The sequence below is a fragment of the Poecilia reticulata genome, chromosome 18 (genome assembly GCF_904066995.2).
Source record: "Poecilia reticulata chromosome 18, P_reticulata-male-v2, whole genome shotgun sequence".
In the NCBI taxonomy this organism is placed as follows: domain Eukaryota; kingdom Metazoa; phylum Chordata; class Actinopteri; order Cyprinodontiformes; family Poeciliidae; genus Poecilia; species Poecilia reticulata.
In genome coordinates, this window is record NC_088847.1 from 29,593,774 (window position 1) to 29,617,540 (window position 23,767).

General features: G+C 35.7%; 1 long non-coding RNA gene across 1 annotated transcript; it reads left to right on the forward strand.

Moving 5' to 3' along the window:
* The first annotated feature begins 5,597 nt into the window (after positions 1–5,597).
* On the forward strand, positions 5,598–7,323 carry LOC145548736 (uncharacterized). Its single transcript, XR_014084741.1, has 3 exons — positions 5,598–6,137; positions 6,622–6,736; positions 6,831–7,323. It is a non-coding gene; the product is annotated as an uncharacterized LOC145548736 (long non-coding RNA).
* Positions 7,324–23,767: the final 16,444 nt, after the last annotated feature.

The following is a 23,767-nucleotide window of genomic DNA, read 5'->3' on the forward strand; positions in this document are numbered from 1 at the left end:
TTTCACACAGAATCATGAGATTCTGTTTGTGTTTTGGCAGTTTGCCAAACACAAACAGCTTGTTTAGCTGTCCGAAATCAAAAGGTTTCAATGCAAACAGTCTCCTTGAAATCGAACTTGATTTTCCAGCATAGAAAAAGCAGTCTTAAGGAAGACCAAAGGAAGGTTTTGATTCCAGTAGGAGGCCACAAGACACTGGATCGAGTGGCAAAGATGGATCTAATTAACCGCAGTGCAAAAAAAAAACACAAAACAAAACAAAACAAAAAACATGAGGATTATATTAAGAAATATCTGAGAAATGAACACTCCTCTCTAGCATGAGCGCTTTTATTGTTGCTTCACAACAGGAGAACAATAATCACCAGTGTGCTGGGGAAATTTATTGGCTCCAGGACTATAAATCATCTCTGATGTTCACTGAGATAATTAACCAGGACTAGGGAAGGAATGACTGTGACTCAGCTGGGACACGCTCAAAGTCATGGGGATCCAGTTGAAGGAACTAGACTTTTGAACCCACAGCACCGAGACCCTCTATCTCCTGTTGTGCCATTTCTTGCTGTTATGCTAATCTAATTAGCAATGTTGCAAATTCGCTTACATATAATTAGCAATAGGCGTGACTCATGCACATTATCGCTGCATTTGCTGCATGTGACTGCATAGATCCAATCAGGCAGTGCTCCATGTTTCTCCTTCTCTTCCCTTCTGGGCCCTTTTGATTTGCACATGCAAAGCAATCATGTACATTTCCTGCTGCGCAGTGGAAGAGTTATGTTTTCTTAAAAGATCTTGATGTTAAGAGTTTTTTCTTAGCAAGCCAGGGGCATCAACAATAAAGAATATGTAACCTGTGTGTAGATGTAGAGTTCCATTTTCTGATTCTCTACCCTTTTCCTTCCAAAATTTTCTCAATAGTGGATATATAACTGCAAATCTTGTGAGAATTACTAAGCAGCCAATTGTTGTTTAGTGTCTGAGTCACATGTACCACCTTCGGCCCATAAGCTAGATATATTAGATGGAACAAGAAGCATGGAAGATTAGAACGAGTTTGGGAGAGCAGAGCTGCAGGTCGGTTTAGCATAATGTTCTGCTTTATTTCTTTGATCTTGTATGATGCTGATAAAATTGTACTAACTTCAGGAGTCTCCTGTCGTGAGCTGAGAGATAAGAGAAACACAAAACCGATTGTATGCCTTATGAACTGCAGAATTGGTGAGTCATTTTTGAAGACTTGGCGTTAGTCAGTATCAATCTGGATCCTCTATTGCGATTCTGAACAAACAAATCGGAGAACAATGAGGTGCTTTAAGTATGTATTAAAGTATTTACTTAGCATGATGCTTTTTACATTGTTGGTCTTGATTTTGTACGGAGCATATTTATTGACTTTTTATGAATAAGATTTATCTTGAATCTTTGTATTTATTTTGAAATACATATTGATTAGCAAAATGATTATTGGGATTATTTATAGTGCAATGAGTGCCAGTTATTTGTGTGCACACTGGGATGTTTTGATTATATATATTTGAGACTGGTCCTGCTTTATTATACAGGCCAGGTTTGATGATGAGCTGAAGAATCAGGTCCAAGAACCTAAAAGAATTTCACCTGTGATGTCAAAAGATTTGGTTTCCCCACCAGGCTGGTGGGAGACTTCCTGAAGTGGGAGACTTCCTGCAGTCTCCCACCAGCTCTGATCTCACTTTTATCAGCCTAGGAATTGCATCAAGTGCTCTAGCCAACTCATTGAACCACCCTAGTTCGGGGGGTTTATAAACTGAATGGTGTGGCTTGTTGCTAGAACTATGGAACTGATTGATTATGTTTCTTTGATTCAATAATTTAAGTGTTTCCTTGTGTGTTTTCTTTTATTTAATATGGCCATTTGAATGTTTTTTCCCTTATTGTAATGCAGACATGTATATAATTATTCACTGTGAATACAAGGTACTCACGTCTGCAAACTTCTAGTCTGTCTACTCCTTCATGAGTCGTATCTTGACTTCTGAGATCTAGCCCATTGACCTTGTTGGTCATAATCTAATTTCAATTGTTTAGAAATATAGTATACTGTTTACATAGATATGCTACAATGAGGTAAACTGAAACCTGGATTGTGTGAGCAGCAGAGTTTGATGATTTACAGTCTTTTAGAGTCTGGTCATTTGCGCTTTTGAATCACTGCTGTGTAACGCCAGAAGACTAATAAGCAAATATTAGCTCGTTCATAAATTAGAATATCTGTTGTGCAGATATTCTAATATATGCAGGGCAGATATTCTAATTTATTTATATTCTAATTAATAAATAGTCAGCAGCTTCACATGTCTGCTGCTCGTACTCTCATAATAGTGCTGCTTTATGAAGACTGGTAACTTTAGTTTTCCACCAATGACTTTGCAAACAACTGAATTTGGTTTTCTGTTAAGGAGAAAAAATTTAACCCCCCTTTCTAACCAGACATATGTTGGAGAAATATCGAGTCATTTCCAGAACTTTGTTATGTCTCTCACAAAACTGAAGCTATTTTGAAGCTTCTTAAAACCCAGGCAGTCCCTCCAGGGTTTCACAATTGTTTTCTGATTCCCTTGCAAACAAAATCACAGATTTTGTGGCATTGCATTAGCAATATGTGCAAGGGATTTTACAATAACACATACCAAAGGTACCATATAGCAAAATGTGCAAAAATGATGCTCCTCCACTTTCATGGAGAACAGAATGATACAGATTTGCATATGACATTCAACTTTTTCTTACTTGCCACATCGATCACAGACTGAGTAAGCAGTCTAGTAAAAGTAAGAGCTACTGTCACCTGCAGACGGGAGTAGCATTGACATACTCATTATTTCTTGATAATTTTTTGAAAAAAATTGCAAGAATCTCACAATGACCCAGTCGAACATGCAAAAAGGAATGCAAATGCCCAGGTAGGACTTGCTTGTGGAAACATTCCAAGACAGAATACAACCTAAATGAAGATGCTTTTTTATTTATTATCATTGCCATTCTCTTTTAGACACATTTCAATAACAGTTGTTTGAACAACAGTTTTAAATTAAAAACCAAAATGATTTGATTAAATTTGAAAATGAGACAAAGTAGTTAAAGTTGTTGGAATGTAACCATGATTGAACAATACATATTCATGCTAGCATACTTGAGTTGAATTGTAGTAATTCTAATGGCTGATATTGAAACCCATCAAAATAAATGTTTATTGTGAGTAGCTGTTAGTCTGCTGCTAAAAAATACCCAGTTTTAAGAAACTGTGTAAACTCACTCTGCCAACCCAGATTCTACCATCTATAAGTGACATAGCATAAGAATGTCAAACTTTTGGTCCACAAAAATCATGTTTAATAAATCTGAATATAAGTGTAAGTTTTTAACCCATTCCTATTATTTTTTAGGTAATGTTTTCTAGTATCCATACACCGAGAACTGACTGATTTCATATGGTGACGTGTTCTTTGAAAGAATTTAAACATAAAGAACATTTGTTTTATGCTACAATGTGTTTTTTTCATGATGGAGAAAATATTTACTTTTCAACAGCAACAACTTAGACATTTTGACTCTTTTAAGACTAATAAAAGTAAATTTAATAATTTCTGTTAAGATTTATGGTAATAAAAATGTTTATAGAAAATGTTAATATTTTAGTTAAGTCATACTGGCCCTAATGTCAAACACTAGCTCTGTCAAACAAATGTGGGACAAAAACATGCATGTTTTGTAAAGTGATCTGTAGATCAAGATTTATTGGGCAGAAATGCCAAAGAACAAAATGACGTCAGTTCTAAAACAAATCCACACGAGACAAATTCAATGAGTCATGGGGTCACTTTCAATAAAATCAAGCCACATGGTGTTAATGTGGACATAAAAAAACAACACTGAACAAAAAGAAAAATGCAATAAAATAAAAGCTCCTTAAAAACATTAAGCAGAGATAAGTTAAGGATAATTACTGTTATGGTTTCCTTCTGTGAAATATTTTTCTTCTCAGCATCAGGCCGAAGTTATCTAACCCCTCATTTGAAAATATGTCAGTTGATCTGATAACAGAACATAAGCTGGAGGACAATAACGCTGGGCTAGATTCACAAAATAGGATGTTTTGAGTTTTCACGGCGGTTGCGTGAGAGCGGAGCGCCACTGGTTAAAGGCCAGGACTGAGCATTCAATGATGATGTGCAATTGTTTTTGCACAGTGCGGTTTGTGAGGAGCTGTAGAACATGTACTGATGGGGGAACATAGACTGACTTAAATAAAAAGTCTCAGTACACAGAAGGGTAAAACAGTAGAGGGTGCCCATAGTAAGAGCAATACCGCACTGCAAAAACTAAAATCTTAGTAAAATTATATATCTTAAATTAAGGAGATTTTTCTTGTTTTCTTTCTGACAAGATAATTTTTCTCACCAAGAGGGATTTATGTTAGAATATTTTTCTTATTTTAAGTGTTTTTGTACTTAATTATCTCAGTAAGATATAAAAGCTTAATATTAAGAAAATATTACTTATTATGAGTAAATATGTGCTAGAATCTAGAATATCAATATTTACCTATTAAACTTCAAGTCTAGAACTTATTTTATATAAGTAAAAATTTCTTATTTCAAGCACAGAAAGCGAAATCACATACTTAATGAAATGTCTTCAGATAATTAAAAGAGACTATGTCCAAATGGAATCCTTTGTGTTATTGACAATGAAAAATAAAAAAAACCCATGAACTTATACTCTTGTATAAATTGGCAGAGTGTACTGGAAATTATAATTTAATATTTAAACGGTTGACATTTAACACAACAATTTCAGAGACAATATCAGTTTATATATCAAGATAATTCTTGGCATGTTTCCGTCTGCTATGGACCTTAAAGTGATCTTCTTGATGCAAGATGTGGGACCTCTTACTGACATGTCATGAAATTTCTATTGATGTGTGATTTGAAATGGCTGGTATTCCACACAATGAGATTAGAATCAACAATATTGATTAGCTCAATGTCATGATAAATATTTAAACTTTTGGTTTATATTTCAAATTCTTACTTTATAAGTTACTAATATTAGTTTGAACAATATTTTATTCATCATGTTTGTAACCCCTTTTATGACATCATACAATCCAAATGGGAAAGCGCCCAAAATGTCAGTGAGATAGTATTAATGTTCGATACAACAGATTTTCTTTCTGATCCAATACTGAGCAAAATTTAAGCTGGTATTGGCAATACAGATCCCATACTTTGTGCAAAGACAGTTAGTTTGTTTCTTAATTAAATAAAAAATAAATGTAATCCATATCTTGGCTTCATAAAAAGAACACAATGTACTCTGATGCACTCATTTTAAACTCAGAAGTACATTGAGAACAATTTCGTTTACTATAAACTATTTTAATTCAGCTGAAATATACAAAACATGTGAAAATGGAGTTGCAAACTAAAAAAAAGAAAATTAGTAAAGTAATAACCCTACTAAATATACTGCTCAAAAAATAAAGGGAACACTTAAGTGTCTAAGTGTTCCCTTTATTTTTTTTAGCAGTGTACATCATTGTTTAATTATTAAAACTACTATAAAATGACAGCTGAAATGGCTCCATGTCACTTTTATAATAATCTGTCAACATGTTCATTTCTGAGTGAGTGAGCGTCAGCAGCACGCTGCGCTTGGGCATTACGTCCTTACACATTACATACTTACCAGGCGGAAGAAAAAGTAGTTCCCATTAACAACGTTTCATTTAGGCAAGATCTCAATAATTTTGTTACTTTCTAACTTGCTCTTGTTAATCTACATTATCTCAAATTACTAAAGTGTTGAAAGTATTGATCCTTGGATCTGACAATAGATTTTAAAGAATTAAGTTCTGGTATCGGAAGAATCGATATTTCAGTATCAATCCGCACATCACTAACGGCTACGCCAGAGCTCATTTAACTGCCCTGATTAACGGTTAATTCAGTTGTAACAGCCTAACTAAGCTTTTATCTACTGTACTTTTATAAGATTTTCTTTTGGCAAATTTTCTAATCTCGGTTGGACATGAATGAAGATGGAGGACATTTTTACGTGTATAGATCCTACAGCTGCTGTACTCAGAGGTAAGTTTAAAGTTGTCTGTCTTTCTAAGATAAGCTAACTGAAGCTAGTTAGCATGTCGTGATATGCCAATTTTCATCCGCGGTTAAAGAGCCGCTCTTGTGAATATGAGCTTTGAACAGTTATTAACCACAATAGCTGTGGCTTAAAAATAATATCGACACGGGTTCATGGTAGCTTCCGTTTTTTAACATGGCTAAGGTGGCTTCTCATTCCTAGCTTCTGATTCGGGAAATGGTTAAAGGGCAATTCCGCCTAGTATTTCACTAACTGAGGGTGTTTGATGTGCTGTAATTTAAAAACTTAAATGCAATGAGTCTACAAGGTTAGATATTCCACACTGTTACCAGGATATTTTAAACACTATTTTTAATTAGTGAATAGTCCTTGTTTGATTTAATTAAAATAACTTTCTTGCCATGTTGAATTCATGTAATATTGTAATTGAGCACATGAACTAAAATAAGACTTGTTTTATTTTTCAAGTAAACCAAACTGTTGCCATAGTGAAGCCTATGCCAGACACATCGTCAATCACGTATTGCACCATCTACAAGAAACTTTGGGAATTGCAAGTGACGACGTCCTTCACATTCTTGAGGTAAGAAATGTATGATACTGATTCATCATTACACTGATTAGTCCCTAAAACGTGGTTTGTTTTGTGATTGTTTTTCTGTCTGTGCTCCAATTAGCAGATGACCCAACAACTTCAAACAAGACCACTTTTCAGCTCTGCGGTGATCGTGAAACCAACTTTCTACTGGCCATTGGAACCATGCCTTCCCTGATCTTCTGAAAGGAGGACATCATAGCTACTACACCTTTCAGCATCCGTGTGTGTGGCCACTCCTCTCTGTGCTGCTGACAGATGTCTTGAGAACAGCGTCTGTAACTGAGGCAAGACTTCCACATATAAAAGGCTATGGCTTATTGGAAGAAGTTCATTGCGGAGGAAGCTCCTATTGTTGACATCTAATCCCAAGATTTTTTTTGCTTTGGACAATTTGGTTTGCTTGACTCTTAGGGCATCTTATGAGTGCGGCAGATGTGTCAGATCGTCATTGTTCTGTCATTTTACAGGATTGTTTCAGAATCAGATGCCCATCCAGACTTTAAATTCTGACCAGTAGTCATGTTTTATTGTGCTTATGTGAAACTTAAACGTAATAAATATGTTAAAAGTAATTGAACTCATGTCTTCATTTCAGCAAGCCAATAACATCTCTTGTTCCAGTATTCACAGGATCAATTTTTGGATTTTTGTCTTAGCATAAGAACCTTGAGTAAAGTTATGATAAAATATATATTTTAATCCTATGCAACAATAAAAATAAACTAGATTTAGGTATATCACTGCAAAAAGTCCCCTTTCAAAAACAAGAAAAAAAGTACAAAAATAGGGTATAATTTTCTTAAAATAAGAAAAATTATCTGCCAACAGAACAAGAAAATTTATCTTGTCAAGATTTTCTAAAACAAGAAAAATATCTAACCAAGATAAACCTACAATATCTTAAAATTAGTGTATTTGTACTTAAAACAAGCCAATTTTACTAATACAAATAGAATATATGAGATTTATTTTCTTAATACATAGAACATTTTTCTTCAAATAAGAAAATTTTACGCTATTTCAAGAAATTCAGTGTCGAGTAACATTTTCTTTACTTGAGATAATTTTTCTTAAAATAAGATGATATATCTTACTCGTATAAGTAAAATTGGCTTGTTTTAAGTAAAAATACACTAATTTTAAGATATTGTAGGTTTATCTTGGTTAGATATTTTTCTTGTTTTAGAAAATCTTGACAAGATAAATTTTCTTGTTCTGTTGGCAGATAATTTTTCTTATTTTAAGAAAATTGTACCTTATTTTTGTACTTTTTTTCTTGTTTTGAAAGGGGACTTTTTGCAGTGGGATTACTTAAAGCACTTAACTGAGTGATTAATAATTCATAGAGGTGTCCTTAATGAGGAATATAATTTACCCTATACTTTCCAGATTATGTAGATAGTTTGAATATGCGTCAAGTATGTTTTGATAAGAATACAACTCTAAAAAAAATCTAAGGAAGGGAAAGAAACATATCAGACACTAGACAAGAAAACAGCACAATGTTTCATGCATATGTTATAAGTAGGCCCAAGCAGCTAAGTCCTGCGAAGGTCTATTGTAATCGTACTCTTTATAAGGCCCGTGCAGCTAAGCTCTGCGAAGGCCTATTGTTTTTGTACTTTTTATTAGACCCGAGCAGCTAAGCGCTGATGAGGCCTATTGTTTTTGTACTTTTTATTAGACCCGAGCAGCTAAGCACTGTAATGGCCTTTTGTTTTTGTACTGTTTATTATTAGGCCCAAGTAGCTAAGTGCTGTGAAGGCCTAATGTTTTTCAAATGTTTATTATGCCCGAGCAGCTAAGCGCTGCGAAGGCCCAATGTTTTTCAAATGTTTATTATTATTATTAGGCATGAGCAGCTAAGCACTGCGAAGGCCTATTTTTTTCAAACGTTTACTATTATTAGGACAGAGAAGCTGAGCGCTGCGAAGGCCTATTGTAATTGTGGGACTATTGTAATCGTGCGGTAAATTGTTAGGCCAGAGCAGCAAACCGCAGCGACGGCCTGTTGTAATCGTGCTGTTTATTAGGCCCGAGCAGCTAAGTGCTGCAAAGGCCTATTGTAATTGTGCTGTTTATTAGGCCCGAGCAGCTAAGTGCTGCAAGGCCTATTGTAATCATGCTGCTTATTAGGCATGAGCAGCTAAGCGCTGCAAAGGCCTATTGTTTTTTGAATATTTATTAGGCCCGAGAAGCTAAGCGCTGCGAAGGCATATTGTTTTTCGAATGTTTATTATTATTATTTATTTTTAAATTTTTTTATTAGTTTTCTTCTGTCAAATGAATTGCCTTTTTGGGGGCTTTAACATATTCAAAAACTCTCCAAAATTGGTGGGCCCATAGAGATTTACGTATTTTAAGGTCTATGCAAAAATCGCCAAAAAAAATGGCTACACAGCGCCCCCTAGAAAATTTCAAAAGACCCTTTCCTTTCAGTTACTTTATTGTAGAGACTTGAAATTTGGTACACTTGTAGAACTCCCCAAGGCACTCAGAATTTATAATTGTTCTCATAGTGCATGTCAAACAGGAAGTCGGCCATTTTGGATTGAATTTGCAAATTTCACCCCATTTTGGCCGTTTATAGCCTTCGCATTTGATCGAACTCCTCCTAGGACTTTCGATGGATCAGCTTCAAACTTGGGCAGTTGGTTCAGAAGGCATGCCCGATTAAAATTTTATCAAAATGGTGAGTTTTTGTGCATGCTGAAAGGGTTATACCAGGGGTCAAAGTTCACTGACTCACCATAGAAAATAATAAACAGTTATATCTCCTACAACGAAACTCACAGAGCCACCAAACGTTCTGTGTGTTAACACCTTTGGATGACCTACAAGACCCAATCGTGAAATTTTGAGATCACATAAGCCACGCCCCCTTAGAACAGGAAGTGTCATGTTTTATTGTGATCAGTTCTTATCTGACCTCTTTAACCTAATCAACATGAAACTGTGTCCACAAACAGAAGACATGTTGTTGTTTTATGGTTTGCCATGAAATACTAAAATGCAATTACTTCTACAGGAAAAGTGACAACTTCATCAGACTTTCCATGTCTCATTATTGGGCAGCCTTGATCACATTCACAAGGTCATATGATGACATCACATTAGCCACGCCCCCCTCCAACAGGAAGTCACCTGTTTTTGTCTGCCGGAAGTCTTACTTTTACTCTGACTCAAATGGGTTCAATGCTGTGCAAATTGATATAAAATGACATGATGAACTCTGAATGTTGGCTGCTAGCTGAAGCATGTGGGCGTGCCTTATTAGCAAATAGCAATGCCAGCCATGTCTACGATCATCTCTAAATCAACCAGGCTTCATCCAATTTACACCAGATTTTCTATGATCGACTCTGGTGGACCTCTAAAGATTAGATTATAACTTGACTCCACTGCACCCTTTCGGTTAATGAAATAGCTGTATCTCCTCTCTACATTGGCCAATCTGCATGAGATGTTGCGGGTTGCACCAGGGAGCGCTGCTGTAAACACAATGCAGCTAATGTCAACACAAGTGAGAAGATAAAGTATCAATCAAGCTGTTAAGATGCACATACATTCTCCCAAAACTTAAACTGTCGTAAACTGTTGGTGGTGGTGGTGAGAATGAATGCTGAGACCAAGATGATGATGATGATGATGTTTATTATAATTTAATAAAGAGAAGCTCAAACACAGTCCAGTACGGGCAACATGGCAGGAAATCTTGCACACATCTAATACAGGTAGCCACAGAAACAACTGAAGACTGAATGTGACAGCGACATTATAACTTGATTCCACTTAGCCCTGTAGGTTAAGTGGAATCAAACAAAACCAACTTTATTTACAAAGCACTTTAAAACTGCCACAGCTGATACAGTGCTGTACATTAAAACACGACATAATAAAAATTAAGACATAAAGCTTAAAAATAAAACATACAATTTAAAACTAGACCCCGCTGGTTTTGAAAGTCAAGTAAAATATATGGTGTAGTGGTGTAAGCACAGCAGCTATGCCTCACTGATACACATCTGAAAGATGCACTCACAGTTGCAGTTTCAAGTTACACACCACATTATGGAGTACTGGTGAACTGCATGCAATGCCAGTCTTCTCATTAATAAGGAAACCAATACCAGATGTCAGTGGCAACATAGCAGTGTCATGGCAAAGTTTAATTAAAATATTGAGGAATTGTGTTCAATTTAAAAGTGTGTTCATGACATGCAAGAGTTAAAATTTTCTTAAAAATTCAGCAGATTTGGTCATGAGTTCAAAATGTGATAAGATTTATTTAAAATTATGTAAGTTGATTCTTTTTTGCGGCAACATTCCATGTCCCCATGTTTTGCTTACAATTATTTTTTGTAAAATGTGCCAAATATGTACAACAAAGTATTTTAATTATACATTTAGATGTTTCCACCCTAGCTGGAGATGGGCACCAGCAACCCTCCCGACCCCACTAAGGGACAAGGGTGCAGGAAAATGGATGGATGGATGGATTTAGATGTATACCATTATTCAAATATAAACGAAATGCCTTTGAAATATAATTTTGTTCTTTACACACCTTTTTGTTGATGGACATGTTCAATTTCATGTGTCCCCAGTAAAGCGTAATAAACTTAATCATGACATTTAAACTATAAAATATATTTATATTTATGTTTTTCTTCAATAAGTTGATTGACTGGACTACACCTTATTTCAATATGCAATTTAATCTACTGAAACAATTTTCTCATTTGATATTTTCTTCATCTTATACATGTGCCAGTACTAACTTTGCACCCTGTTATGATGTTTCATTTCTGCCTTCAAAAAGTCTAAAATTTCTTAAAAACCATTTAATGTAAGTGACATCAATTGGTTTTTATGTGAATTCATCCATGGAAAACAAAGTGAGCTTCAACTGTCACCATCTCTGTAGTCTTACTTTTACTCTGACTCAAATGGGTTCAATGCTGTGCAAATTGATATAAAATGCCAATATCTCGCATAAAAATTCATGCGAGATATTCCCTTATCCAACCAAACTGTTACTCTATATTTAGATTAGATTATTGTATTCGAAACTTTATATTGAAATGCATCAATATAGTTGATGTAAATTTTAAATGGAATTGTATTAGAAAGCCTGCCCCTCACTAAAGTGTATCCTTATAGAGACTAAGAATCCACGTTATGCTTTTATTTTGAATATCAACATCTTATTCTTTTACATCAACCTCCTCGGGGTTAGTTACATGAACACATTATAGCAGGTTTATGAGCAGACCTGTGGATGAAGATGAAAGTTGAAGTGCTGTGTTTTCTGTTTTAAATGTGTAGAAGTTGTAAGTTAGCTGTGTCTGTTGAAAGTCCGTCTGTTCGTTTAGCACTACATTACCCATGTTGCATCTGTTCGTTTTTTCGAATGTCACGAAGATGAGCGAGTCATTTCTTTGCTTCCGACCACCTGGGTGGCATAAAAAAAATCCATCCACGGATAGCATCCAATATTAATCATTTTTAATCCCGTGTGTATGAGACCTGTGTGCGTTTTTATTATATAACCACACACACACACACACACACACACACACACACACACACACACACACACACACACACCCACACACACACACACACACACACACACGCACACACACACATATACAAAACCAATATAACCACATCATTCCTATCGCCACCTCATCTGTACCATCCTATGTACCCGTTATTATTCCATCAATAAACCTAAGCTGCACCGGTGGAGTTGGCCGGTTCCTTCTGACCGAGGAAGATTCACCTGATGAGAATTCTGAAAAATAGCGCAAGTTAGACTCACAGTCTTCTACAGTGTCTATTGGATAGCTTTCTCTTCTATTTTTATTACATAATTTATAACTTTTGCTTGGGATAACCTCCCTCTTGTTCTTACAAATGTATCCAGTGTCACTATTTAATGACAATTCGAGAGTACTAGGGGAAATTCATTTTGAAAATTACCCCATTGCAGAGAAGGATCTCAATGATTTTGCTCAAAGTTCAATAAATGCTGTTGTAACATATATTAGTGATATTATAAAAATAACCAATGAATTGATGAAATAAGATTAGTAACACTTTATTTGAAGGGGGTGAATAAGACTGTCATAAAACTTTCATAAACATTACATAACACCTGTCATGAACATAAATAAACCTTCATGAATATTTATGACTTGTCAAAGTGATTCAGTAAATTATGACACTTTTAATACAAAGTTGACATTCAAAATATCCTTGACAACTTGACATTAACCAATAAATCATTACTGTTTAAATTTTACTTTTAATAAAATAAATGTACCTAATTTTAATAATACAATTGGTAAAGAGATTTTGTAAAGAAAAATTCTTCAAATCAGTTCTGAAAATCCAATATGTGTTTTCCTTTTCTAGAAGGAATTTAATCAGTTGATTGATGGATTTATGAGACAAATGATGAAAAACAGAAATAATCCAGTTGCATTCACAATGGTCCACTCCAGAGTGAAGATGTTTTGACAGTTGCCTGAATGTCTTCCATCAGGTTTGAAGTTGACAGGAGGTGATGTTTCCTTTGATGCGCACTATGGGTCTAGCTCATCAGTCTAGTCGACTTGGCAACAGAGAGAGAGAGAGTCCTGGACCTGGAAACGAAATCTGTACCAGAAATCTTGCCTGTTAAAAAAACAGACCTTAACCTGGAGTTCTCTATAAAAAGAAAAAAGCTTACATTAACACATTCTTCCCCCTCACTGTAGTGAAATACATTTATATTATAATGAAACTCATGTGAATACTCATACATTTCAACATAGAATGGACTGTATTCTACAATTCAAGTAGTTTCAGTTTAACTGCTTCATTGGTTGTTAGTTGATATGAGGTGATGTTTCCTTTGATGCGCTGTATGGGTCCTGCTCATCAGTCTGGTCCACTTTACAACAGAGAGAGAGAGTCCTGGACCTGGAAACAGAATCTGGAACTGAACTCCGAAGAGAAATCTGACCTGTTTAAAAAAAACAGACCTTATCAACCCAGGGTTGTCTATAAAATAAATAAATCTTAAATTTAAACATTTTTCCCCCTCACTTTAGTGAAATGCCTTTATATTATAATTAAACTCCTTTGAATACTCATACATTTCAACATAGAATGGACTGTGTACTAACCATGTCCATAAAGACATTTTAGTGCAGTTGGTCAGATGAAACTCAACCCATATTTGAACAAAAACAAAGATTATTTATTTCGTTTATTTTTTTGCTAAAGAAATTACAGAAAAAAGATTCTATTCTCAAGCAAATCTTTAAATAAAAATAAATTAACGTGAATCTAACAAAAATGAAATACTGTGTCCTGGCTACACTTTCTTAATGCAAAAAATATATATTTTATTAAGAAGAGGTTTCAAATTTCATGCCTGTTTTCAATGTGTTCCATGGTTGTGCAATAAAAGTCACATCATACAAACCATTTTTAAAAAATTATACACTCTTTACCTGTCAATTATTTGAACAATAGTAGGTTAAACATAACAGGAGAAAGCTAGAATTGGATCACCAATTTGTGGAATTGTACATTTCAACTATTTTCCTCTGTATGATTTTACATTACCATCTTGCTAAAATGCTCCTTCAAATTTGTTTTGCTTTGTAATAAATGTAGCCATAAATTATGATTTCAAAACACTCGCAAAACAAATAGTACAATGCTAAAATTTTTGTTAAAAAGCTCTAGTTACACCTGGATTTCATTATTGTACATTTAAATATGAGGCACTTTAAACATGATAATTTGCAAAATTATCTGGACTCATTGCATAAAGCAAATGCAGATATTTTTCTATTTAACTCCCAATTCTAGATTAAGAAAAAAAATGTTAAACTGTTCATTTATATAATGTTTTTAAATATTTAAAGCTTATGAGGTTTCATACTTTAATTTTTTTTACCTTCAATTGTCAGCACAAATGTAGTCGGGCAGTCCTGGGAATTGAACCCAGTTCCACAAATGGAAGTACCAATAAACTGCCTTTGCTTTTTTGTGCTATGTGACAAGGTAAAGCAAACCCTGCATTAAGAACAGCTTCAAAGATTTAACACACGTACATATTAATCATTATTCAAATTCAAAAATTCTTTATTGACCCCAAAGGGACAATAAATATCAATAATATGCCAATTATTAAAATGTTGCTTTTTCATTATTCCTTTTAGGTCTGTATCCAATTGTTAATTTGTCAAAGCTTAATAAATAACTTAATGCAAGAAACGAAACCTTTTTCTAAGGAGAGGTTTTAAATTCCAATTTTATGTAGGAACTGTCCTCCTCTGATCAGTGAACTTGAATCTGATATGATTGTGTGGTGTAGATATGCAAGTGTTGTGAGTGCAAGCGGGGCTCAAAGACCCCTTGGTTTGGTTTATCTTTCCCCATTTCCTTTTGTATGTCAGGTGTGTGTAAGTGGGATGTGGGCATCCCTTGTTTTTGCTCCCTGTCTTTCCCTCTTATTAATGTGCTTAACCAAATTTAATTGAGGAGGCAGTAGTTCGGAGACAGCTGCAGTCGTCTTGGAGTGGGTATCTTCTAATTATTCCCCGACTATCCATGTGAAAACAGCATCCCACTTCCCGTTTAAGTGCGGCATATGGAACAACTGCTTCACTTTTCAAGCCTAAGGATACCTAGGCTTTTCTTTTCATCAAAATCTTGAATTGTCAATCCTGAAAGACTTTTAACACGACTCACGGCCACATAAGTTTGTCCCGAGGCAAAGATTTTACTAAAAGAAACAACAGCTTCCTCAACAGTCATTCCATGAACTTTGTGTACAGTACATGCCCATGCTAACTTGAGAGGAAATTGCCGCCGCAAGCCGCCTTTAACAGTGGCTCTGTCCTCCTCAGGTTCAATAGGTGTGGATCCAGCCAAATCTGATGATGTATAGTGGCAACTCTTCCTCTTCTTAATGCCTACTCGTTCATCATCAAATTTAACATACACCACTTTAGGAAACTTGTCCTTTTCAGGCATTAATATTTCTGTCACAGTACCAACAACACCATTAGCTAAACCATCATTAACATCCACATTTTTACACAACATAACACGTGCTCCTTTGCCCAATAACAACACTTCTGATAAGCAGGTATTTGAAGCTTTTGCATGACTCCCTTCCAACAACCTCAATTTTCCGTTTTTTTATCATTTACATAATCCTGTGCCCCAATTCTAACAAATTCAGGGCAAGTCTGATATAATTGATGAATATTGTGCTCGCTCACTTGTTTATTAGTCGCAAATATGTGCAAGGCTGAGCTAACCTCACCCATTTCACAATGTTTTAAAATGTTTATATCATCCGCCAGCATTAGTGTACTTTTGGAACAAGTTCTCATCTTGTTTAGCAGTTGAGAAAACGCAGCATCTTTTTGCCTCACAATTTCAGTTAATTCTACAATTTGAAATAACTCTGACCATATATTTGTGGCAACACCCTCAGCGTATATCGGCTTACCTCGAACAGGGGGGAGCTGATAGACATCGCCGACAGTAATTATACTGATACCCCCATATACTTTCGTGGTTTGTTTAATCTGACGCAATCGGCCGTTAACATATGATAAGAGATTGTGATCAACCATTGATATTTCATCTATAATAAGAAGTTGAAGATCACTATATTTGACATGCAAGGAATTTAGTTTATCTTTGCCCAAAGGAGTATACGGTAGGTGTACATCCTTTCCAATAGAAAAAGTGGTGTGGATTGTTGTCGCTTCTAAATTATACACAGCAATGCCAGTGGGAGCTGTCAGTAATACGCATGTATTATCAGGAAACCTACACACAGTAGACAATAACCGTTTTGATTCATATTCAATTGCCTTAATTAAATGACTTTTCCCTGTACCGGCCCCCCCTGTAATAAATATGTGCAATGGTTCTGGATTTTTTCCATTAACCTTATTTAAACACCACTGCCGGATTTGATAAAAAACAGAAAACTGTTTTTCATTCAAAGATCTAATCAATACAAGGCCTTCAGATCTACTCATTTGTTTTTTCTCAAATACTGAAATGTCTTTAGGGTTAGAACTTAAATCAGGAATATGTTCCTGAGCATCATTTTCTATTGGTTTCTCTTTTCGTAATTCCACACACTCCAAGCGTTCCAATTCAACCTCAGGACACAACTCAGCCCATGTATCCTCCAGCATGACATCACCAGTAACATTGTCCACAGCCTCAAAATGATCAGATTCCAACTCAAATTCACTCCTATTTAAATCTACAACAGACTTTACAGAATGTTTTGTTCCATCAACAAATCCAATAAAACCAGTCCTGTAAAAGTCACCATAGGTTTCACAATGTGCAGGTTTAAGTTCACTATCAAAGCGGTAAGGCAGAAATAACTGCATTATACTTTGATAAAACTTTTCTGGCTGTTTCGTTTCAGAGAAACGTGCATATCGAACAACTGCTGGTTTTGTCCGAGTTCTTTTTACAACAATCCCAAAGCCATTGTTCAACTTTACTGAATTTATACACTTCTCATTTTTTGACAAAACACGATACTTTGAAGCAAACGTAGCCAGGCACATATCAGAAAACACATCTTCATTCGGCCTATTCTTATAGCGGTCAACTATACCGGTCATAAACATGTCTTCTGGGGTAAGATCCTGAGAAGAAGCTTTTTCTCTCAAAACAGAGATGGGTAAACTCATTTTCACAATATTATCACCTGTTGGAATAAAAACAACTTTCCGAGAGCACTCCTTTAAATGCATGTTAGTCAGTCGGTACACGGCTTCTTGAGCAGAAACATCCCGGTTATGTAAATAGACACTACCGAGTGTCTTTAAAGCCTCTTTAGCACTAACATTACCATCTTTAGCTGCTTCTCTCTGCGCATTTCCCAACAGAAGGCCAATTTCACGCTCACTTTTGGACATGTAAGATACTATATAAACACAGCATGCATATGCATCAACACAGTACTGGATATCAATATTTGCATTCCAAGCTTTTAACAGCGGCCTGCTATATTGATTAATCCAGACTTCATTAATTTGTCTTTTCAACACGACATGAGTATTCCTACTGGATCGCTTATATGCAGTTTCAAATAAACCTTGACTTATCCCCAAAGCTTGAAACATTTCTTCCACAGTAGTATATGTACAGTTCTCATCCGAGATGGCATTCTTTACACTAGTTAAAATATCACTTGCTCTATCTCTCTCAATTTGTTCCCAACTTTTCTTGTCCTTGCTAAGACATTCACAATGTGGCTCATCAGTTTTATTCAAATTGCATTTGCAAGTCTTCACTGGATCTTGATATTTTTCACCGCGACAAATAAAGGTTCGGCAAGATGCAGGCCGTGGGAAATTGAAACGACAAACGGTTTTTTTCTTTTTACAAGATTTTGAATGTCGTTTTGAATGCTGCTGTACAGATGTAACAACTTCAAACAACGGATCTTCTTCAGTTGGAATTTCACATGTTACATACTTATCAATAAATGCAGTAACCTCTTCATCTGTGTTCTTGTCGAGAATTGGAGCACCAGAAATCCAAAAAGGCAATGACAATGGGGAGAACCACGCTGCTGGAATTCTACACGATAATAGTAGTCTTCAATTTTTCCAATTGGATTTGAAGGAGACATTAAAACTTCTTTAACAAAAACATGCCATCTAAAATCAAACATTCTGGCAGCAGTAACAGGATTTTGACGCAGCAATTCACACTTATCTGCCCACTGCAACTGTTCCAAAGTCTGCGTTCGCCCTTCCTGCTTCAAAATGCTGTAAAGTAAATTTTTCCATCTCATATCAGCAGACGAAAACGAGGCAAACCATGTGGGTTTTCCTAACATTCTAACACAAGCTAGCAAGTCGCGTTGAGCCGACTGCCAGAAGGCAGGTGTGCCTCGAATAGGTTTCAAGAAGCGATACCCATCATCAAACTGTAACAACTTATTTAAAGAGTCCTCATTTTTTAATACCTCAGTCATATTTTGAAATGTAGGACTTGTGCCTTTACGCAATGCTATAGACACTTTAGAGACAACTTGCTCCAGTTCTGACATGTATTGAGCAAAGAAGATGTATTCTACATTACGTGCAAATCTACCATCAGCATGAAGAAGTCTGTTATTAAAGTAGCGGCTTAAAGTCAAACGATATTGCCGCTTTTCATGGTATGTATTATACCCCAAAGGAAACAAAACAGGGAAACATTTTGCTTCATTTGTACAATCAGAAAGCAATTTAACCGGGTTATTATTTTCACTTGGTGCAATATTCAACACATTATCAACATATTGATCCAAAGCTTCTTGTCCTATATCTACTGGCATAAGACAAGTGTCCTGGAACATGCAGTGTTGCTGTCTGTCATGTAAAAGGTCATCATCATTTTCATCTATGTCCTCATCTTCTTTAAGACTTTCATTCTTTATTAAAATTGAACTATTTTCTTCTGGAGAAAACTCATTGATCCAAGATTCATTGAACTCTACATCTTTATAATGAGAATTACAATGTTTCAAGTACCGAAGAGCTTCCTGGACATGCATTGTATCAACATACTGATAATCATAATGACCTTTGTATGTCAATTTACGCTTCAACTTCACAGGTAACAAAGAGCCTTCCATATTACTTCTTGGCAACAGGCTGCAAGTTTCAACTATATTTGTAGGGACACATGTAACAGGTCCATGCACTCCATTTTGTCCACCTTTGGGCAAAGCCAGCATTTTCATAAATGGTAGATGTAAAGCAATTAAGTGTTGCTCCAAAGTATTCAAACATGCCAACTGAGGTGGGATGGGATCAACAGATAAATTATTACATGAACTTTCTGAGGGTATTTGACCTTTACTCATTTTATAATGGCAAGAATAACAGATATACAGCCTATTTCGACAGGTATTAAGAGTGCATGGAGATGCACACACATCATCACACCTATGCACATAATCGTCACTTATACATTTATCTGCAATTAAAGACATTTCTTTAGTTTTTCTGTACTGGTCTTTGTGACAATTCAATATCTGATGCTTGAACAACAGACGAAAGCAAACGCAACAAACAAAATTTGGCCCCTCTTTTACCTTCTCCAAAAATTGTGCAACAACAAAATCAAACTCCTTTGACTTTTCTTTAATCTCCTGTCTTTTTAGCTTTACATCTGATATTATGTGCAACTTATGTCCTGGATAAAGGTATTGCTTTTTACTTGATTCTTTTACTTTTTGTCTATGAGATTCATTTTCATTATACTTTTTAATGCTCATTTGCTTCAGTTTGTCTCGATAAGATTCGTCTTTCTTATATTTCGCAATGATAATTTGCTTCAGTTTGCCTCTATAAGATTCGTCTTATATTTTGCAATGCCAATTTGCTTCAGTTTTTCTCGATGAGATTCGTCTTTCTTATATTTCTTAATGCCTATTTGCTTCAGTTTGTCTCTATAAGATTCGTCTTTCTTATATTTCGCAATGCCAATTTGCTTCAGTTTTTCTCGATAAGATTCGTCTTTCTTGTATTTCGCAATGCCAATTTGCTTCAGTTTGTCTCTATAAGATTCGTCTTTCTTATATTTAGCAATGCCAATTTGCTTCAGTTTCTCTCGATGAGATTCGTCTTTAGTATATTTATTAATAGTCCTCAGCTGAACCTTTTTTCGATAAGTCTCATCATCATGATATTTTGTTCTACTAGAGTTTTTCTTCTTTTCCTTGTATAAAAAATTTGTCTTGTATTTGTTATTCTGCTTAAATTTTACTTTTTGCATATATGTCATTTGAGTTTTGTATTTGATCATTTCCTTCCCATTCCTTTTTTGTCTTAAATACATAGAAAAACTGTAGTTTCTTTTATTGCTTGTTACAGTTTGTTTTGTATCTTTCTGTACTTGGGAAGATCTTGTTTGAATGGATTTTGTCTGTAATGAACCATTTGGATTACAAAGTTCAAAGCAACAGTCTTTATTAGCCTGCTTTACACACATAACAGCATCAAAATGATTATTACAGTTCTGAAGATACAGAGCTTCATGAGTAAAATTACTGTTTTTTGAACTGTATTTGCTCCACTGTGTGCCATTAAATACATAAATGTCCAATCCCAACATGATTGCAGCAGATTTAAACTCAATTTCGGTAGCACAGTGACCCAAGTACTTCATCTGTGACTGGTTAACATATTCTGACACAGAAGCATAATCTCTTCCCAGAAACTCTTCACATTCTTCTATATTCTTGGTTATATATGAAACTACAGCAAGTCTAATTTTACGGTGATTATTCTGTGAACCACTGAGTACATGAGATATAGCTCTGAAAAAACTGTTGGCATCATTTACAATATTTTTAGTTTTACACACACTTCCTAAAGGCCCTCCCAATTTTACTGGTTGGAAATTGTTTTCTTCAAAGTCTATTTTTAGTTTGTTGCACAGAGTTTTAGCAGTAACTTCAGACAGGGGAGTAAATAGCAAAGTCTCTTGATCATCTTGCAAAATACCCACACACTCCTCTTGCACAAAACTCTCAGTTTTGACCATCTCTACAAGAGCGATTTTTTGTTTTGCAATAGCTTTCCGAGTTTTACATTTCCCAGAAACATCTTGATTTGTGCAATAACCATAACATATTTGTGACTTGGGCTGCTTTACACAAAGAACATTCTCATAATGATTACCATTAATATTTTGCAAATAGAGACCATGATTGCACAAACTGTTTGTAGATGTATATTTAAGCCATTTATCACTACAATAAGTAAAGATATTTATGTCAAAAAAGTCAGCTGCTGCTTGAATCTCTACTTCAGTTGCCCAACTGCCAACATATTGCATCCTTGAAGTCCTAATATATTCTGACATGGAAGAATACTCATTTCTGAGAATACTTGTATATATTTGGAAATTCTTTTTTAACTGGTTTGTGACAGCAAGCCAAATTTTGCGATGAGATTTCTGATTGCCACTGACAGCTTGACTAAGTGCTCTAAAAAAGCAGTTTCCATCACCTACTATTTTTTCTGTCATACATGGCACACCCAGTTCACCAACCACGCAAGATACAGAATGTGCCCGTTCAAACTCTACATTAAACTTGCCACACAATGACCGTGCAATGTCTTCAGAGATGGGGTTAAAATACAATTCCTTATTTTGGACATCAGTAACAACCACATCATCATCACCATCATCCCTGTTTGATGTTTGCAGTTGGAATGAAGGTCCTCCATAAGAATCCTCCTGTATATCACCATTGCTCCCTTCAAACAGACTAGTGCTACTTGGAACAGCAGCTGAATGTTCAGATACACTTTTACTTGAGTCCATCTGAACAATATCAACTCCACTGATCTCAAAAAACCTCCGAGTGACATTCAGTTCAGCAGAAAGCCTTGTAAGATATGCAAAGACATCATCTATACAGTTAAAGTAAAGAACAACGCTCTTACCATGTGCATCTACCATGCCCTCATTGTTACGTGCATGGGAGTCTACAATAGCATAACGCCCACTATTACTGATGAGAGCACAAGTACTGCCACATACTGTCATAAAGCAGGTTTCATACTTTCCACACATCTTACTCAATCCATCCCAGAGAGTAGTAAGCACACCCTCCTCTATTAACTGTCCTCCCAGTATATCCACATCTCCAGAAGCATAATCTGCATGATAAAAACATTCAAAATGCTGTCCATCAACATGAATATTTTCAGGCAAGTCTGGAATAGCAAGAAGCTCATGTCCACCACTGATTAAATGGCCGTCATGCAAAGCTGTGTACAGCTCATCACCTGCAGTCAGTACATCGTCCAATATCTCAATATTCCACGAAAAAAACGCTTGTCAGTGTGTGCTTTGTTAAAGCAACAAGTCTAATGGCTGCACACTGAAGTCCACCATATGTAAAGCGATCCTCACCCTGATGAAATGACCCACTGAATGATGCAACATGGCTACTGGAAGCATGGCATGCATCTGTAGAGTGTGTGTCTTCAGTCAGTGCTGTGCATGTTTCCATATTACTGCACATCTCTTTTACAGAAATGGCATAGATTGCATATCCGGTTGCATATAAGGATTCCCCAAGTTTGTTCAAATGAACCATTAAATCAAGTAAGCTTGTGTTAAACACCACTACAGGCGTACCAGATTCTGATGCTAAGCCCTCCGAATTCCGTGTTCCAAAGTCTACAACAGCAAAGTACTCTCCATGCTGGATTACCAAGGTAGTTGCATCATGAAGACAAAAGATACACATTCCATTTCTCATCAAATACATTTGTAATAGTTCAAAGAGTTCCCCCTCCTGGTCAAAATCACATGTCACCATGTCACAAATTCCTACATTCCACTTTCCACCAAAAATAGTCTGATCTTGAACCAACTTGCACAACTCTGCCTTTGAGCCTATGCTGGGTCTTTCTCGAGCAATATATTCTGCCAACTTGCGACCTTGTACAGAGACTTCATCTACATCCGACGTCTTCCAGGTACAAATGGGAGAAATGTGATGTTTTATTGCAGCTACAATACTGCATGACATGAGGGTCCGAGAGGTAGACCGATTACTACCAAAAAATGTCCCTGGGACAAGAGCCGACTGCAACCCCTCCAAACACCTACATAAAAGATCAGTCTTACCTTTGGATGACGTCTGCGTGCACTGCCAATCATTAAGTCTTTTTCCGTAAATGAAAAATGTTTAGCGGAACTGCACAAAAAGTTATTCAATAATCTCAAATAATTGTAAAATATATGCACATAATTTGAATGTTTCATTTTAGCATTTCTTACAACATAAATAAGTAACATGTACAAACAATTAAAGATTATTGTAGTGAGGTTCCAGCTAAAATGTGTATTACAGTGGTCCTGCAATCAGCGTTTTTCTTTGCATTCTGTTAATTGGTTATAAATGTCAGAAGACACAAAACATTCCCTACAGTCTAACTCTCA